We start from the raw sequence: 16,515 nt of genomic DNA, 5'->3' as shown, positions 1-16,515 counted from the left end.
AAAGCATACGTTTTATAACTCCGAAATAGTTTATATTATTAAAATTCCATTTTACTTTAGTATTTTGTATTAAATTAAATATTTAATGTATAAAAATTTTATTTTAGTATTTTTCACAGATTTTATTATAGTACATACGTTTTATAACCCCCGAAATAGCTTTCATTATTAAAATTCTATTTTACTTTAGTATTTAGTATTAAATTAAATATTTAATGTTTATACTTATTCTCAGATTTGAAACGAAATTTAAATTGTTATTAAATATTATTGAGGATAAAGAAATAAATATTAGAAATAAATTGATTAAATAATTTTACTAAAAAATATATTAAATTATATTTAATAAATTATATTTTATAAATAAATACACATGAGTATGTTCGGCTAATATTTTTGGCAATAATAATAACATTATAATCCAAAAAAATTACTTTGAAAATTCCAAAAAACTAATAATTTGATATTATACAAATGCACTAAACCTATTCGATGACGCAAACTGTAAGTGGGTCAGGGAATGGCGGTATGTAGCACATATCAAAAAATCTTAAGGACGAGCAAGAAGTAGATTATTAAATTAAAAAAATTAAATAATAATGTTGAAACGGGCAAATTGGTCATTTAAATAAAAACTACAATTTATTATTTATATTTACACAAATTGTATTATCTTCGGTAGTCATCTTTATAAACATAAATTCTTATTTTATTACTAAATAAGGACTTTACAATAAAAATTTAGTTTAATAGCTAATTTCAATATGTTGTGGTAATGTACAAATACCTCCGCCATTAAAAAACCTAATAAGTAGTATTTTTATTATGAAATATTATTTCGGTCATGCTTTTAAAGAGTATCCACCACCTCAAGTGATTCTCTTGGTAATGTCCATGAATATATTCACTCAAAATTAAACAGAAAATCTAAAAAATCGATCGATATATCTGTAAGAGCGAATGCCGAAACTGAGCGAATATATTTCTGAATTAAACCAAAATAAAAAAATATTAAATACTAAAGATTGTGAACCTTATCTCATTATCTACCTATGTGCATTTTATACCAAAAACTTGTCACTTTTTAATTGTATTTTATAAAATAAATTATCGTCATAAAAACTCATTAAGTAGTTGTGATCTTTCTTAAACACACTAAAACTTTTATTACAATACTTAATCAAATTTCACAACATATTTTAAACAAAATTTTATTATAAATTATATAAATTTAAAATGGTAAATAATTAATTAAGTCAATAAGCAAATTTGCTCTAAATATCATGATCTGCACATTAAAAGCTGATCAATTTTTAATCAAAAATTTAGAAACAGAACCAACCAGTCAATTAAGTGGTTCAAAAAGTATTCAACTTCAACAAATACGCCAGAAACTAACAAAAGAAATATAATATAAATAAAATATATAAAAATATAAGATAGAAAAAAAAAATACGTACTATTGGAACTAAAGTAGCACATGGCGTACTTGGCAAACCTCGACATTAGTAAAAAATTATAAAATAATGAAAAAATCAAAAAACGAACACAAAAGTATGGAGAAAAAAAAATATGTAGGAATATAAACACCACAAGTTACCCACATAAAATTTAGAAATAATAAATGTGATGTATGAAAACCTCAAGAATAATAAGTAAATAGTACAGAACTAAAGAAAAATATTGAAATAATATTGTGTATAAAAACAAACTTAAAGATACAAGCTACATATCAACAAGATACATGTATCTCATATGAGTATGTGTAGTGTTGTTACTCGTATATGGTATATTGACACAAAAATTGGAATGAAATTGTGGCAAACAATTCGATTTAATTAATGCCAAGTCCAAAGCAAAATTATTAATTTGTTGGCATTTTTTAGATATTTATGACAGTTTGATAAATAAGCGAACATGTTACATGTAACAAAAAAAAGACCAACAACTTGCAACGAGAAATATATATAACAGTTGTATGTATGTAATTTTATTAAGAGCATTTAGTGACAGCCTTCATACAACGAGATACAGTACGATACAGTGAGAAACAGTGAGATACATCACTTTTCATAATATTGAGTTGATACAGTTTATTATTTTCATTTAATTTAATGATTCTAAAATATTTTAATAACAGTTAATTAGTACAAATTTATTGAATATAATTAAAAAACAAAATTTAATTCTAATAATTATATTACTATTTAATTTCGATATATAAAAGCAAAATTTATCATTTTTAATTATTTGCAGTATTTCTTGAAAAGTCGATATATTTTTATTTATTTAGTTTAACTTTTGTGCTGCAACTTATTAACGAATGCTTATTATTTAATTAAGATTTAATTTTTTAGCATATTTTTATTTTTAAATTTTAATACTTAATATTTTATTGAATTTTATAATTTATTTTTATTATTATATAGTAATTTTTAATTTGTAATCTTGGATGTATATTTTTTTATATTTATGGTATTTTATAATTTATTTTTTTTGACATATCTATTTTTAATACACTAAAAATCAAAATTACTAATAATTTAATCATTTTTTTTTGTGCACATATTTTTTATTGTATTTCATAATTTTTTTTTTATTTTGTCTGTAAGTATTGTACATTTATTTAAAAAAGAATTTTTTATGACATAATATACTTAAATATATATATTTTTTTTTTTAATATTTTTATTTATCAGCATTTATTGTATTTTATAAAATTTTTGTTTATTGACACCTTTTAATTTTTATTATTTTGTAGATTTTAATAATTGAATTACAGTTTTTTTGTGTACCACATTTCATAATTTTTAACATTTATTTATATATTTAGTAATTTAATTTTTTTTTAAATTTCAATAATTCAATAATGTTTTTTACATATATTATATCCGGTTACATATATTTAATATTTTTTAATATATTCTATAATATTTTTAATAATTTAATTACTTTTTGTTTGTATTCATATTTTTTTAATATCTTAATTTTAATTAAATAATATTTAATAATTTATTTATTGTTTATTATTAAATAATTAATTTTTAATTATTATTATTTTATTATTCTAATAATTTAATTTCATTTTTTTGTATATAGGTGTTTTGATATTTTGATTATAATTGTTAATTATATTTCATAATTTGTTTAATTTTAATTCTTACTAAGTATATATCAAGTATATTAATTATTAATCAATTTAATTTATCAATTAATATAATTCAATTTATTAGGTAATATTAATTAATTTAATTTTTAAGCTTATTTATGTAATTTAATAACAATTTATTTTTGATTAATATATTTTTTTTATACTTTTTCTATTTATTTATTTTTTCATGTCTGTCCTAATATTTTTTAATTAAAATTTTTTAATCCCATAACAATAAATCTACTGTTTTTCGAATAGAAAAGTAATAGCGCAGAAATTTTTATTTCTAATTTTAAACAATTCATTTTTTAATGAAGAAGTTTTTAAGCTAATCTTTTTACTAAATCTTTACTATCTTTTTTTTAGTGCTATTGCCTAATTTGCCCACTTTATCTATAATATAATATAGCTGTCGTTTAATGTTTTGGACATGCAAGCAGCATAGGCAATAGAAGGAGACAATGTTGAAAATATTACAAATATTGTAGAAATAAATTGCTACAATCAAATCAATTGATTGAGTTTTGTGTCAAAGCAACAACAGAGTCAATAAGAAAATATAAAAATATCTTTTGAAGATATAACTAAGTACATACATAACGTTTACATGACACAAAGATATACTTCATATCTCTACACGAATTTATAACTTCCCGTCACTAGCTCATACGAATTAGTTTTCTTATATCTTTTTTCCTTATAATTCTTGAAGAACACCGTTTTTGAAAAAAAAAACATAAACAAAACTTTACTGCTGTTATTCTGAATTTCTGTGTAAAAACGGTATCCACTTTTGATGAATAACGTACGATTTATCTGTATCTGCATTATTAATTTATGAGTATTGATATTCTGTCTGCTTTTTGGTGAAATATTTTAAGACAACAATAATTCTAAGAATGAAAAAAGAAATATAAACAAAAAAATATATATATTGTTTATATGTGTTATAAGTAAATATAAAAAATAAATCCTTTTTAAAAAATAATAAAATTAATAAAAAAGAAATTAATATTTTTATGAAATTATGTCATAAAATTTAGATAGAATAATAATAGTACTTTATTTATATTTTCATAAATAAGCAATTTTATTAAATGTATACTGACTTTATATAGTAATTATCTTGAAAGTTCCTTACAAGCTATGGTATTTGCAAATAAAATAGCCATTTACCTGAAATTATAATAAAAGAATTAAAGTAAAGATTAGTGATATTATTTATTCATGTTTTAAATATAACTGTAATCGCACTTTTAATAAAATAAAAATCATAAAAATTAAAACTTATAATCTGATAAGTACATAATAATTATTATCCAATTCAAAATTAAAAACAATAATAATTACTAAATTAATTTAAGATTCTTATTCATTTTAAGAACTGAACCAATTGAATTTTCCGAGCTGATATTAGATAAACAATCATATTTTAATATATATTTTATTGAAAGTGCAATTTTTAATAGTTGCACCAAACAATTTGTAAACGAGGCCATGATTTTTTACGTAGATTAATAAATATTATCTTATTAAATAACAAACTCTAAAATATTTTATTTATAGAACATTTCAAAAAGAAATTATTTATAAATTGAAACCACATTATGAAATAAATTTTTTAAGTATAATTCAGTTTAACATTTTCACTACCGACTTGGAACTAAACAGATGAGGTTAGACTCTATATACGTTTGAATTGATTTTAATCAAATGACTTAGTATGTCCAGAGGTAGGTACGCCAAGAGAAAAATTACTCGTATTGATGAAAATATATTTTCATTCGCGTCTTGGCACGTCACCCGGCTTCATCGGAGAGGAACCATCCATATAAATTTGATCTCAGCTAAAAGATGCAAACTCCTCCAATACCTCTTGCACTATTTTAATGAAGTACAATCAGTTCCTTTTGTCATTCCCCTTAAAAATTGCCTTTTCGTGGTCCGCATCACAACGTCCACATATAATAAATTTCCCAATGATTCTCACAGTTACCCTATTTCCTCGCCAAAATAACTACTATTTTTATCCTGCATTACTGGACTGATTTCCATTATTTATTTCTATAAATGGCTTAAGCGGGTTAAAATTCTTACAGTAAAATTTCCGAAATTTCCATCAATATTACATGACTTTTAATTACAAGTATAATAAATATCATAACAATAACTACATTTATTTCAAGAAATAAGAATAAATCCATAAATTTTTTGGCAACACCATTTCCGACAAATAATTTTTCTCAATTTATATTATAAAACAGATTACAAAATACTCTTTGCATTGAATCTAGATCACAATTAATAAAAACATATAAAAATTGTATTGTAATTACTGAATATAAGTGGTCTGCTCCTATTTATTCATATTATTAAAGTTATTAAAATTTCTTAATTAAATTTGCCTTTGATGTTTTATCAAAAACATATTTCTTTGAATTATTTAAAATGACTTTGTGTAATTAAAAATATTAATTCTTAAGATTTGAATTGATGTGATTTTAATTAAGTAATAAGAAAACTATAAATACAAAAATCTACATGCAAACCAAAACTTATGTATATCTGTATTTTCTATGGAATGCAATCAGTCAACCTACGAGCACTAGAAAATATTTTTTAAATTATTTTATATAGTTTTATGGCAGAATTTTGATTGACTATGCCATACTTACACAGGCGTTAATATCAAATTTATGAAAATTTAAATAAAAAAAAAAATTTAAATTGCATTTTCAAGCAAGTTTATTAGGTATTCATTGAATACAATGATGAGCTTCTGCAGAATCTTTTAGATATAAGACCGCACCGAAAGCAATAATTGCCAACACAAGTTCTATGTTCAATATTAATGAATGAATAATATTGTTGGTGTTAAATTGTTTACAAATAAATTATTATAAAAACTATCAAGCTATAAAATTTTTAAATTATTAAGAAATTTTTGCAAAATAATTTCTCACAATCCAAACATCAATTTTTAACCACAAGACATACTAACAAAACAATGAGGAGTATATATAGATTAGAGACGATCTATTCAACACTGATTTTATTAATATGCTGCAACGAATAACCCAAACAACCATCATTACATCCATTAAGAGAGTAACTGAGCTATACTGGTATTTCATTTTCAATAAAAGAACTTAAAATTAATTCACGACCATGATTACTAACTCTTTAAGCAAAATTCTACATATAAAACATTTAAAACATGCCTTAGTATATTATTATATTAACAATATCTCCTCCATATTTAAAATCTCATAGGATAGAAATTCATCTTTTACAGAAATGTGATATATGCAACTTTGGTGTTATATGTTACCATAAAACAAAGCTCTACCTTTGGTTGATTTCAGGCACGTTCCGGAACTACCCGTTTACAACTGTAGTAGCATTAAAAAAAATTAAAAATACGTAGGCTTTCAAAGTACGAACATGATTCTAAATAGCAACATTCACCATTATCGTGTATACAATAATCGTAAAATAACTGTTTGGGGAGACGACAACCTACACCACAAGTGCTTCTCAAATTACACTTAAATTAATATAGTTCGAATAACAGTGACTAAATAATCTTGTCATTTATGATCTTTACAAACTCATAATAAACTGTTTTTAGAAAAGGTGTAGGATGCAGTTTCTCTTTAGTCTTTTAACAAGGGATAAATATTCAACTCATCTGTTTCTCCAAACCATTCAATAAGGGGGCCATTGTGTTTTTTTAAGATGAAGCGTACCACAAAAAAAATTAAAAAACAATGGCTAATTAAACTCTAGTGTATTGTATCATTAAGATAACTGCAGCTATGAATTTTTTTTCACACTTATCGCATTCACCCGCGTTAATCTCTATATATGATTCACTATAACCTAAATTGAAAATCCCTCGTTTTAGGTAAAAGAAAGCATTTATAAATACGAGTATATAATTCTTTTTACACAAATAATGCAAAGCTACAGCTACTAGTCGTATATATCATATAATAGGACTATAATAGTCACAATGTAGAGTTGAATATTATTTGTGCTATATATACTTTTATACCTAAAGTTATACCTAAGCATACCTTATTACCTTGTGCACAAGCTTAATATTGCAAAAATTTTTTCCGAATTTATAATCGATTTATTTAGTTTTGAAATGTATTTGTTTCTTTATTCGCTTCCTACAAACTCACCAAGTTGTCTCGAATGTATAATATCATATATGCTTCCCCATTTTTGTAAGATAATACACATTCTTGATTAAAATCTTTAACTTTGATTTTATCAATTGACTTATTTAAACATTTTACATGATTATTATTTACTTTAAAACACTAACCGTTAATATGCTTAAATGGTTACTTATAACACCTCATTTAAGACTCTTTTTTAGCAACCTACAAACTCAGTATGGTTTATTCTGAACTCATAAATGATCTTTGTTTTTTTTAACATAATAAATATCCTTTATTATAGTTTTAGAGAATATGTTAAGAGGACTTCAGTGTTTAGTCTTCTTAACATAAAATCGACAATATCGACATAATTTAAATTATTATTTACTTTAAAACACTGACCTTTTATATGCTTAAATGGTAAGTTATAATATCTGCTTTAAGACTCTTTGTTAGCAGCTTACAAACTCAACGTGGATGCTACTGACGGCTTCTGCTTCAGAGTTTAGTCTTTTTAACATAATATCGACAATGTCTACATATTTTAAATTACTATTTACTTTTATTGAAAACATAATGTTTTATTTTGATTACATTACCAACCCCTCTTTTATATCAACTACTGTAACTCTTTTCTGCAATTTTTTTTAGTCTCACTTAATAAACACTCAAGTCCTTATAATTGATAGTTTGATTTGCTTTACCCATTATGTATAAAAATTCTAAGATCATTTTTTACTTAAATGGCAAGTATTATATACTTGCTTTAGGTGTTCTGTTTCCCATTTTCTAAGCATTGCACATATTTTCAAATAATCTTCACAGTCCACATACTCAACCACTTGACCTATTTTAATCTTCTTATAAAATTTATCTTTTACTTTACAGCCATGACCTTAAAAGGTGCTTATAAAGTGCTACTTAGGGTAACACCCGCAAATCCAAAGTTGTCGGTAGAAAATTTCTAAAGAAACACAAAACGATTTAAAAGCCTTCTACAGATCTGAGTATGAACCCACATAACAACATTTTTAATTAAACAGCAACAAAGTGAATGGACAGAAATTATATAAATAAAGTTAAATTCATCTTAAATGAGAGAAATGACAACATTTGCGACAAAAACCCACATCAATTACTTTAAATTGTGGCTTTAATTGTTCAGTTCGAGGTACGAGTACATTGAAAAAGCAGTGTAAATGCTTCAGTAAAAACGAGTTGAGAACATATTTAAAAAGAAAAAAGGTCTAAAAAATAGAGGATAAAGTATAAAAATTAACAAGAAAAAAGAAAAAGGAAAAGAAAAGAAAATATTACTTGACTTATTTCGGAGGCTGTGACCATAAAACGCCAGCCGTAATAATTGTATATGAAGTAATTTGGCCCATTACACATTTAGTTCATTAACCCGGTAACAATGCCAGTAAGATTTTTTGTCGGTCGGACGTTGCTTAGTTGCTGAATTGTTGTTGTCATTGCTGTAGATTGTTGTAGATTTTTGTACGATTATTATACATTGTTGTATATCGTTGCTATGATTTTTTTATTATACAAGTATTTGTTGGATTTTTGTATCTGCTACCAATTTTTTTCCATTATATTTTTTGAACTTTTGTAATATTTGACTATAAAATTCAAGTTGTAAGCTGAGGGCATATAAAATAAATTTATATAAAAAAATTTAATTATTTGAAATTATTTGCTTTTGTTGTTCCTAAATTTGAACTTAGAACTAATCTTTTTTTATAAAAAAAAATTTTGAAGCTTAGATATTTTACGCTTTGTTAGTTATGCACAGAAACTTGAACTTTTGTTAGGAAAAATGTATATAAAAACTATATCATTTCGGTTAAGAAAAAGAAAATTTAGGAAAAAAATATCTTTTCGTTATAATAAAAAATCTAAGTACAATAAGGAAATAAAGTGTTAACAATGACAAGCAAAAAATGGAAAATAATATGAAAACTTTGTTAGAAAGAAGTCAGAAAAAAAATATGCTGGCCAAGTTTAACAGAAAGTTTCATACTCGTATTTGAAGCTTAAATAAAAAATTTTTTAAAAAAATATTAATTTCCTTTAGAAAAGTTGGTGGCCTCTGCTGTTAGTTTGTCAATTCATACTGTCTGTAACTTTTTATTCAAAAATAGTTTCATAATATAGTTCCTTTTTTACATAGGCACAATTTTTATTTATATTTTCTATAAGCAGACCAACAGAAAAAAAAAGCTCAGATTATAAATTAAACATTTTAGTAGCAGTTCAAAAGCACAAACGCTGCTAGCCAGTAAAAGTATCTTAAAGATCTATTGACACTTGTTTACGTACGACAGTTGCTGCAATTATAAATGTGCATATATAAAGTGACTTTATGTGTATAAATATATGTAGTTGCATATATGAAAGCATTTATATGTATGAAAGCAATATATGTATTTGTGCACATTTATTTATTACCAAAGTAAGGTAAAAAGGTCGCCAGTTTTATTGCATGCAACTGTCGACTGACATATTTAAGGCAACCATAAACGCCAACATATTTATTTCATTTTATTTTATTTCTTTTGCAATTTTACACTCTTTCTTTAGTATCCATTTGAAGTGTGATCAACTGCTTTTTCAAAACCGCAAAACGAACCATTGCAGTTTCTGTATATTTTTATCGTGACTATCACATGACCATGATAAGGTCAACTAAACGATCCATTACTTTAGCTAGACGTTTCCTGGTAGACTATATATATTGCTTTAAATTAATAACGATCATAACGCCATTTAGTTTTTTATAGTTTTAAGGAGGGGTTTTACCATTAAGAAACTGTAATAAAAATTAAATACTTAACCAGAAGTTAATTTAATATTAATTAACAGTATAAGAAATAATGAAGAAATAGTAAGTATGTTTACAGACCCCTGAAGAGAGAAAAATTACAGTAGTAGTAGAATAATAGAGTAAAAGTAGTACTTGTGCAACAACATAATTCAAGCACACAATTTTAAAAGAAATAGAAATGAAGCACATAGATCCAACACAGAATCATTAGAGAACCATATTATAACAACGAAGGACATATATCAAAAGCAAAATAGAAGTAGAGAAAAAAACTCAAAATCATAGGATATAAGCCTCTGTGCAGGCCTTTTTTAACATTTTTTAACAATTTCGGCACACTTGAAAGGTCAATCCGATGGAGTAATCAAGTTGAGGGAGCACTCACTGGACTTGATGTACGGGACTGGAGATGGCACGCACACAGCAGAAGCGCCTGCGGAGACATGCTGCATAAGGCCGAAACTCGGTAACGGGTTATTATCGCCAAATAAATACGTAAAGTAAGTAATATATATATTGAAATAAATAAAACTACTACTCTTAAAAAGACATTTTTAACATTTTTATAATTTTATGTGTTAAATAAAAGACCTAAGCCCAGTAATTATCAAAAACCTTATTGCAAATTGGTTGTAATAACAATTTATTTTAAACTACTACCAAATTTTATCACAATATTGAAAGTAATATTAAATGTTACTACAAAACACTTCCACAAAAAATATTTTTTTCTATATTACACCCATCCATCCTCCCATTCTGCTTATTCTTATTGTATTTAATATAGTAAACTGGAAATAAAGTTTAACAAATAATATTTGCTATCTGTCTCTTCAACTCTGAGGACCGGTATGCGCTAGTAGCAGAGAGATGCGCGTAATCGCTGTCTACCTTGCACTGCTCAATATTAATTCATATATCTTATTTTGTCTTCCTTTAGTTATATATCGCTAGTTTAAACCTGGCCTCATTAGAACTAATTAAGTGAACTACAAACAACTCTAAAAGAAAATATTTTCCAGTATAATCCCCTTATAGTACAATCCTGTATACGCCACTGGACTGTACTAATAAATTATAAACATTCTGAAAATAAACTGATTAATGAAAATATTGTATATTTTACTTTCAAATACACCATAACTTCTACTTAACTATTAAAATACAAAAAAAACCCAAAATTATAAAATTTGTAGACACTTTTCGCCACATTTTGCATACTTAGCAATTTTTAATGGCAAATACCATGAATATAGAAAATAAAATATGTGTAAATCGCACTTAAGCCAAACAAAACAGAAATTTAAAATTCTTCCAGAGCCCAACTGAGCAGTGCACAAAGAGCGCAATCAAACATTTTACAATTAAGCTCGCTTTCAACTAAATGCATCAGTGCCTCCACAACCCATGGCAACGTTTTATCGTTTAGCTTGAGATTCTGTCTAGAAGGCATAGAGAAAATAATAAAACTTCAAGATACACACTTTAACAGAAAAAGATTAAAGAACGCTTCGTTTTTGTTTTGGTTTCGGTTTCATGCTATAGCTAGGCTGGCTACTCTTTTAATACTTGGTATGTGCGATACGCGTTTAAGATACTCTTGTGAGAAAAAGCAAAACAAAAAAATGTATCTTATAACTGTGGGCATGTTCAAAACAAACACATACAAACAGCTTTGATTATATATAAAATATGTATGTAATACTATGTATTTGCTGATTACACACTTTGCGATATGCACAACACATAAAACAATTCCGGCGTAAGATAGTTGCGGCGCATGTGACGTATTACGAGATACAAGATATGTTGCATGCCTGCACACAGTGGCTGCAATTACTTTGTTGAATGGCATAGATGAATATGGAGCAGAATTTTGAAGTATGCATTTAGTGTTCAAGTGCATATCCAAGAGTGGGGCCGAGTGATGTATGCAACAGTGACGACAAAATACGTATATATGTGCATATGCAGATATGTATGTGTGGGTATGTGCTACATAAGCACGCAGTGTAAAGAAAATGATATAGAAACATTTTTCTTTGAAGGGTAAAACGTTGTAAATGAGAACATATTTTATTTATTTCTTTCAACACTTTTCAAAATATTTTATTAAATATACGAAATATGAAAAAAAATCCAAAAAATGCCAAATAAATTCTTAATGAAATTGCATTACATACATATTTAATGTGTTTATATACAGATTTAATAGAAAAATTATAAAATAAAATTAGAATGTGTTTGGTATTAAAATTAGCACAGCAAATTAACAAAAGTAACTAAAACATTTCAATCTGACTTATGCATTTCAGTGGAAAAATATATGATATGGCATATCCAATAATCGCATTTGTAGGAAAATCTCCAACAAACAACTGTTTCTAGAGAACTTTTTTCTTAGTTTTTACAAATATTTATTTAAATATTTACAGTCGTATGGATACATTCAGTAACGTATGTATTTCACAAGTACATTTTAAGCGAAATATTCCTACAGACAAACATTAAACACTCATTTTGCATGACAAAGAAACTGACAGTGAAAACAATATTTTAAAATAAAAGTTCAGCACTCAGACTGCCATAAAAATATAACAAAACTAAAAGTAAAAAATATATTCCAAAAGGTATGCAGTAGTAGGGACACATACGAGTACATAACTACAGGACATATTCTCACATTGCACAGATATTTTCCTTCTTTTATGATTTTTTAACATTTCCTCCGCTTTTGCTAAGAATAATAAACTACGTAGAAATGAATGAAACTAAAATAAAAAAAGCAAATGAGAAGAAGCAATAATATTCATCACAATACAATGCCTTTAAATGAAATGAAGTGCAAAAATAATATTGAAACAAACTGATATTTCCATAAAGACTTCGTACACCACAGAGCATATTCGAGGCATTCCTGCAAAACGAACCCAAACCCAAACCCAAACCAACTTAACCAACCAACCAACATTCTCGTATTATGGTAAATTGTACGATTACACCCACAGGATGAAAACTGCAGATAAAAAGTGGACAAGCATTGACGATACCAACTTACAATGCATCCATCCTCCAAGAGCAAACAAAAGGTAAGGCCGCAGTGCTCAACGTACTACAATGACTGGAGCAAGCAGTAAGCAGATTTTAATGATTTAAAAGATGACGAAATGTTCGTTGCCATTAAACGAAATAAATATCACATCAAGTTAAAATTACACTAAGAAAATTATTGTGCTTTAATTTTTATGGCAGTGAAGCAATTTATGGCGTGTATGCAAATTAAGGCCACTGCGTTAAATTGAAATTTTACTTTCCTCCATAAAAACATGTTGTAGTAAATTTATTTTCACTTTCAGATATATAATATACAGATAGTCAACAAAATGTTTGCATAATATGAAGATTATTTATTTATTTTTTATTTATTGTATATTTTATATTATTTTGCAATTTGAATAGTTGAATGAAATAATTAAAAAATGTTCAAATAAAATATAATATATATCAACTATAATAAAAATTTACGAACAACTAAATTAGTTAATGAAAGTAAAAAAAATTATACCAAAATGTTTAATGAAAATTAAAAAAATTAAAAATTAGAAAATTAAAAAAAAATAGAAAATTTGAAAAAAAAAATTAAAAATTAGAAAATTAAAAAAAAAATATAAAATTTGAAGAAAAAAAAATTCTGAAATACAAAAAAATTTTGAAAAAAAACTAAAAATTATAAAAAAAAAATTGAAAAAAAAATAAAATAAATGGCATAAAACAAAAAATATAAAAAAAAATAATATTAAAAAAAAAAACAATTACTAATTTTCACTAATTGGTTAACAGTTAAATAATACACTTTTTAATAAAATGTTTGTTTTTTTATATGACTTAAGTGGAAACGATATTTCGACTATATTCTATAGTCATAATCAGGGTATTATATAATATTAAAATGAAAAAGTGTGTTATTTAACTATTTACCAATTAACCCGTTAAAAAACATAATAATTATTAAAACAATAAATTATTTAAAAATAAAAAGTATATTCAAAAGAGAAAAAAAAAATTATTAAAAAAATAAAAAATAATAAGAGCAACAAAAAACAATAGGAGCAACATGTACTAAAATAATAAAGTGTAATAAAACAAAAAATATAAGAGGTCTGGTCTGGTATCTTCAATGCCAAACATTTATAAAATTAAACCCATGACAGTTTTTATCTGTAGTTAATAAGACCTACAAAAAGTGCTGATATTACTACATTAACTGTAAATAAAGAATATTTACAAATTAGAACACGGATGTGACTTGGAACCCATACCTATTCCCACCCAAGTTTAGTTCTATTTAGTTAAAATATATGAAACAAAATACTCGTGAACAAAGTATATATCACAATATAACATGTTTAAAAAATCATTTATATATCAGTCATCAAACTAGTATTTGTTGTGATTCATAAAATTACATTTATAACTTAAAAAAGCACTAAAACATTTTTATTGCACTTCTACAATGCACTCAATAGAAAAAATAATTTCACTCCACATACATATTTTAGCATCTTTTAGTGTCTTATTTAATACGAATTGTAGCTATAACATATATATCATTTATCACATTTCCATAACAGACCCTGCAAAAGCTTAGAAGTTTTTTATTCTCAACTCCTGTTGAAGTTTGCAAGTAATTTAACAATTTGTCTGTATTATTTTGTTAATTAAAAAAGTTTAACTAAATTATATATAACAATAATTTGAAATCCTTTTGCAGCCTTGTCTTTTTGGATATAAGGATAGGATTTTGGGTAACTATATTGGATACGACTATTTGTTTTTTACTTTATTCTGCACCTTTTTTTTTATTTCTTTGAATAGTGTGAATATCCAGGTACGCAGCCTGAAGACGCCTCTATATCGAATCGATTATCACGAAAATACGTTTTTGATAAAATGTCATTGTCTGCCATGAAACCGATATGGAAGTATATGAACAATTGACATATATATTATACTTTTGAAATTGATGGATCTTTTTTTTGGTAATAGGGTATCTTCCTGCAATTTTATTTTAGGAAAGCATCTCCTACTTCATTTCATCGAATAATAATGTAATAATACCTTCTGCTCAAAAAGTACTCGGATTTTGTAAATAAAACATACAAATTTAAATTTTATTCCAAATTTATTTCATCTCCTTCAAAATATGCTCCTTCTGAAGCGATACACATATGCCAATCTTCCATACACTTTTCGTAGGCCCATGAAGGTATGGCTTTTAGTTCCTTTAGCGAATTCTCTTTTACCGATTCAATCGACTCAAAACGCTTACCACGAAAGGGCAATTTAGTTTATATATACATATATTATGATACTAATTATATATTGTGTTTATATCTATATTTCAAGCAAAAATGAATCTGGCTAATTTCGTCATGATTTCAACATAATTCTTATGAACAAAAAAAATTGAAATAAAGCTACACAAATTTTCTCAAGTATCTTCCACCCTCAACTTAATAAACAACGAACCAAAGTAAGTCAAACAGATTTACACACCACTGTACCATAACGACAGAGCATACAGCAAGACAAAATAAGTAAAAACAACAACAAACAAAAACTAATTAGTTTAAATTGTTTGTTTAATTATTTTGGCAATTGTGCCTAAGAGATACCATACCGTCTCTCATATTCATAAATATATTTTTGGCAATCTTTTTATAGAAATATGAGTTCAAAATCTTTTTATAATTTTTATTATATTTTCATATTTTATGCACTTTATTTCCTACAGTTTATTTAAGTCAATAAGCGCGCTTATAATTTTCCTAAGGGCTTTGTGGACTAATTAATAATTAAATATTTATTAAATGCATACTCTTAATTTGTTTATAATTTTTAATTATGCATAATTGAATCATCACTGCCTAAACAGCTTCATATACACACATATACGTCGTTGTAGATTTCCATAATTCGTTAATATGTATCTACTCATCTGATTCAGACTCAACACTGAAATATTTAAACCGAAACACTAATTAGTTTTGGTTTGGACATCAATTTCAAAACAGTGTTTCAACTTGGCGCCTGTTTGACATTAAGAAGACTACAAATCTGATTAATTTTAAATTATTATTTATTTTTTTTTTAATATGCTATATATGTTTCACACATATTTTATTTGTTTTAAAATCATGACAAATCTGTACAGAGACAATTCTAAAGATTTATCTTCACTATACTAGCGTCACCGTCTTTATAGTTTTTTTTTTTAAGTTTAATCTGATATTCGAGTATGTAAACTGTAAAACGATTATAATGTTATTGCAACACATATTTTTTCCATACTTCTTTTTTAG

The 16,515-nt window shown here is 25.3% G+C and overlaps 1 protein-coding gene across 2 annotated transcripts in view; it reads right to left on the bottom strand.

Annotated features, from left to right (window-relative positions):
- The window catches only part of LOC119681651 (RNA-binding protein Musashi homolog Rbp6), a 313,072-nt gene that overhangs the window by 271,191 nt on the left and 25,366 nt on the right, over positions 1-16,515 (bottom strand). The window lies entirely within an intron of this gene.

This window comes from Teleopsis dalmanni, chromosome 2, assembly GCF_002237135.1.
Source record: "Teleopsis dalmanni isolate 2A chromosome 2, ASM223713v2, whole genome shotgun sequence".
NCBI lineage: Eukaryota > Metazoa > Arthropoda > Insecta > Diptera > Diopsidae > Teleopsis > Teleopsis dalmanni.
The sequence above is the reverse complement of the archived record's forward strand: the minus strand, read 5'-3'. Positions and strand labels throughout refer to the sequence as shown.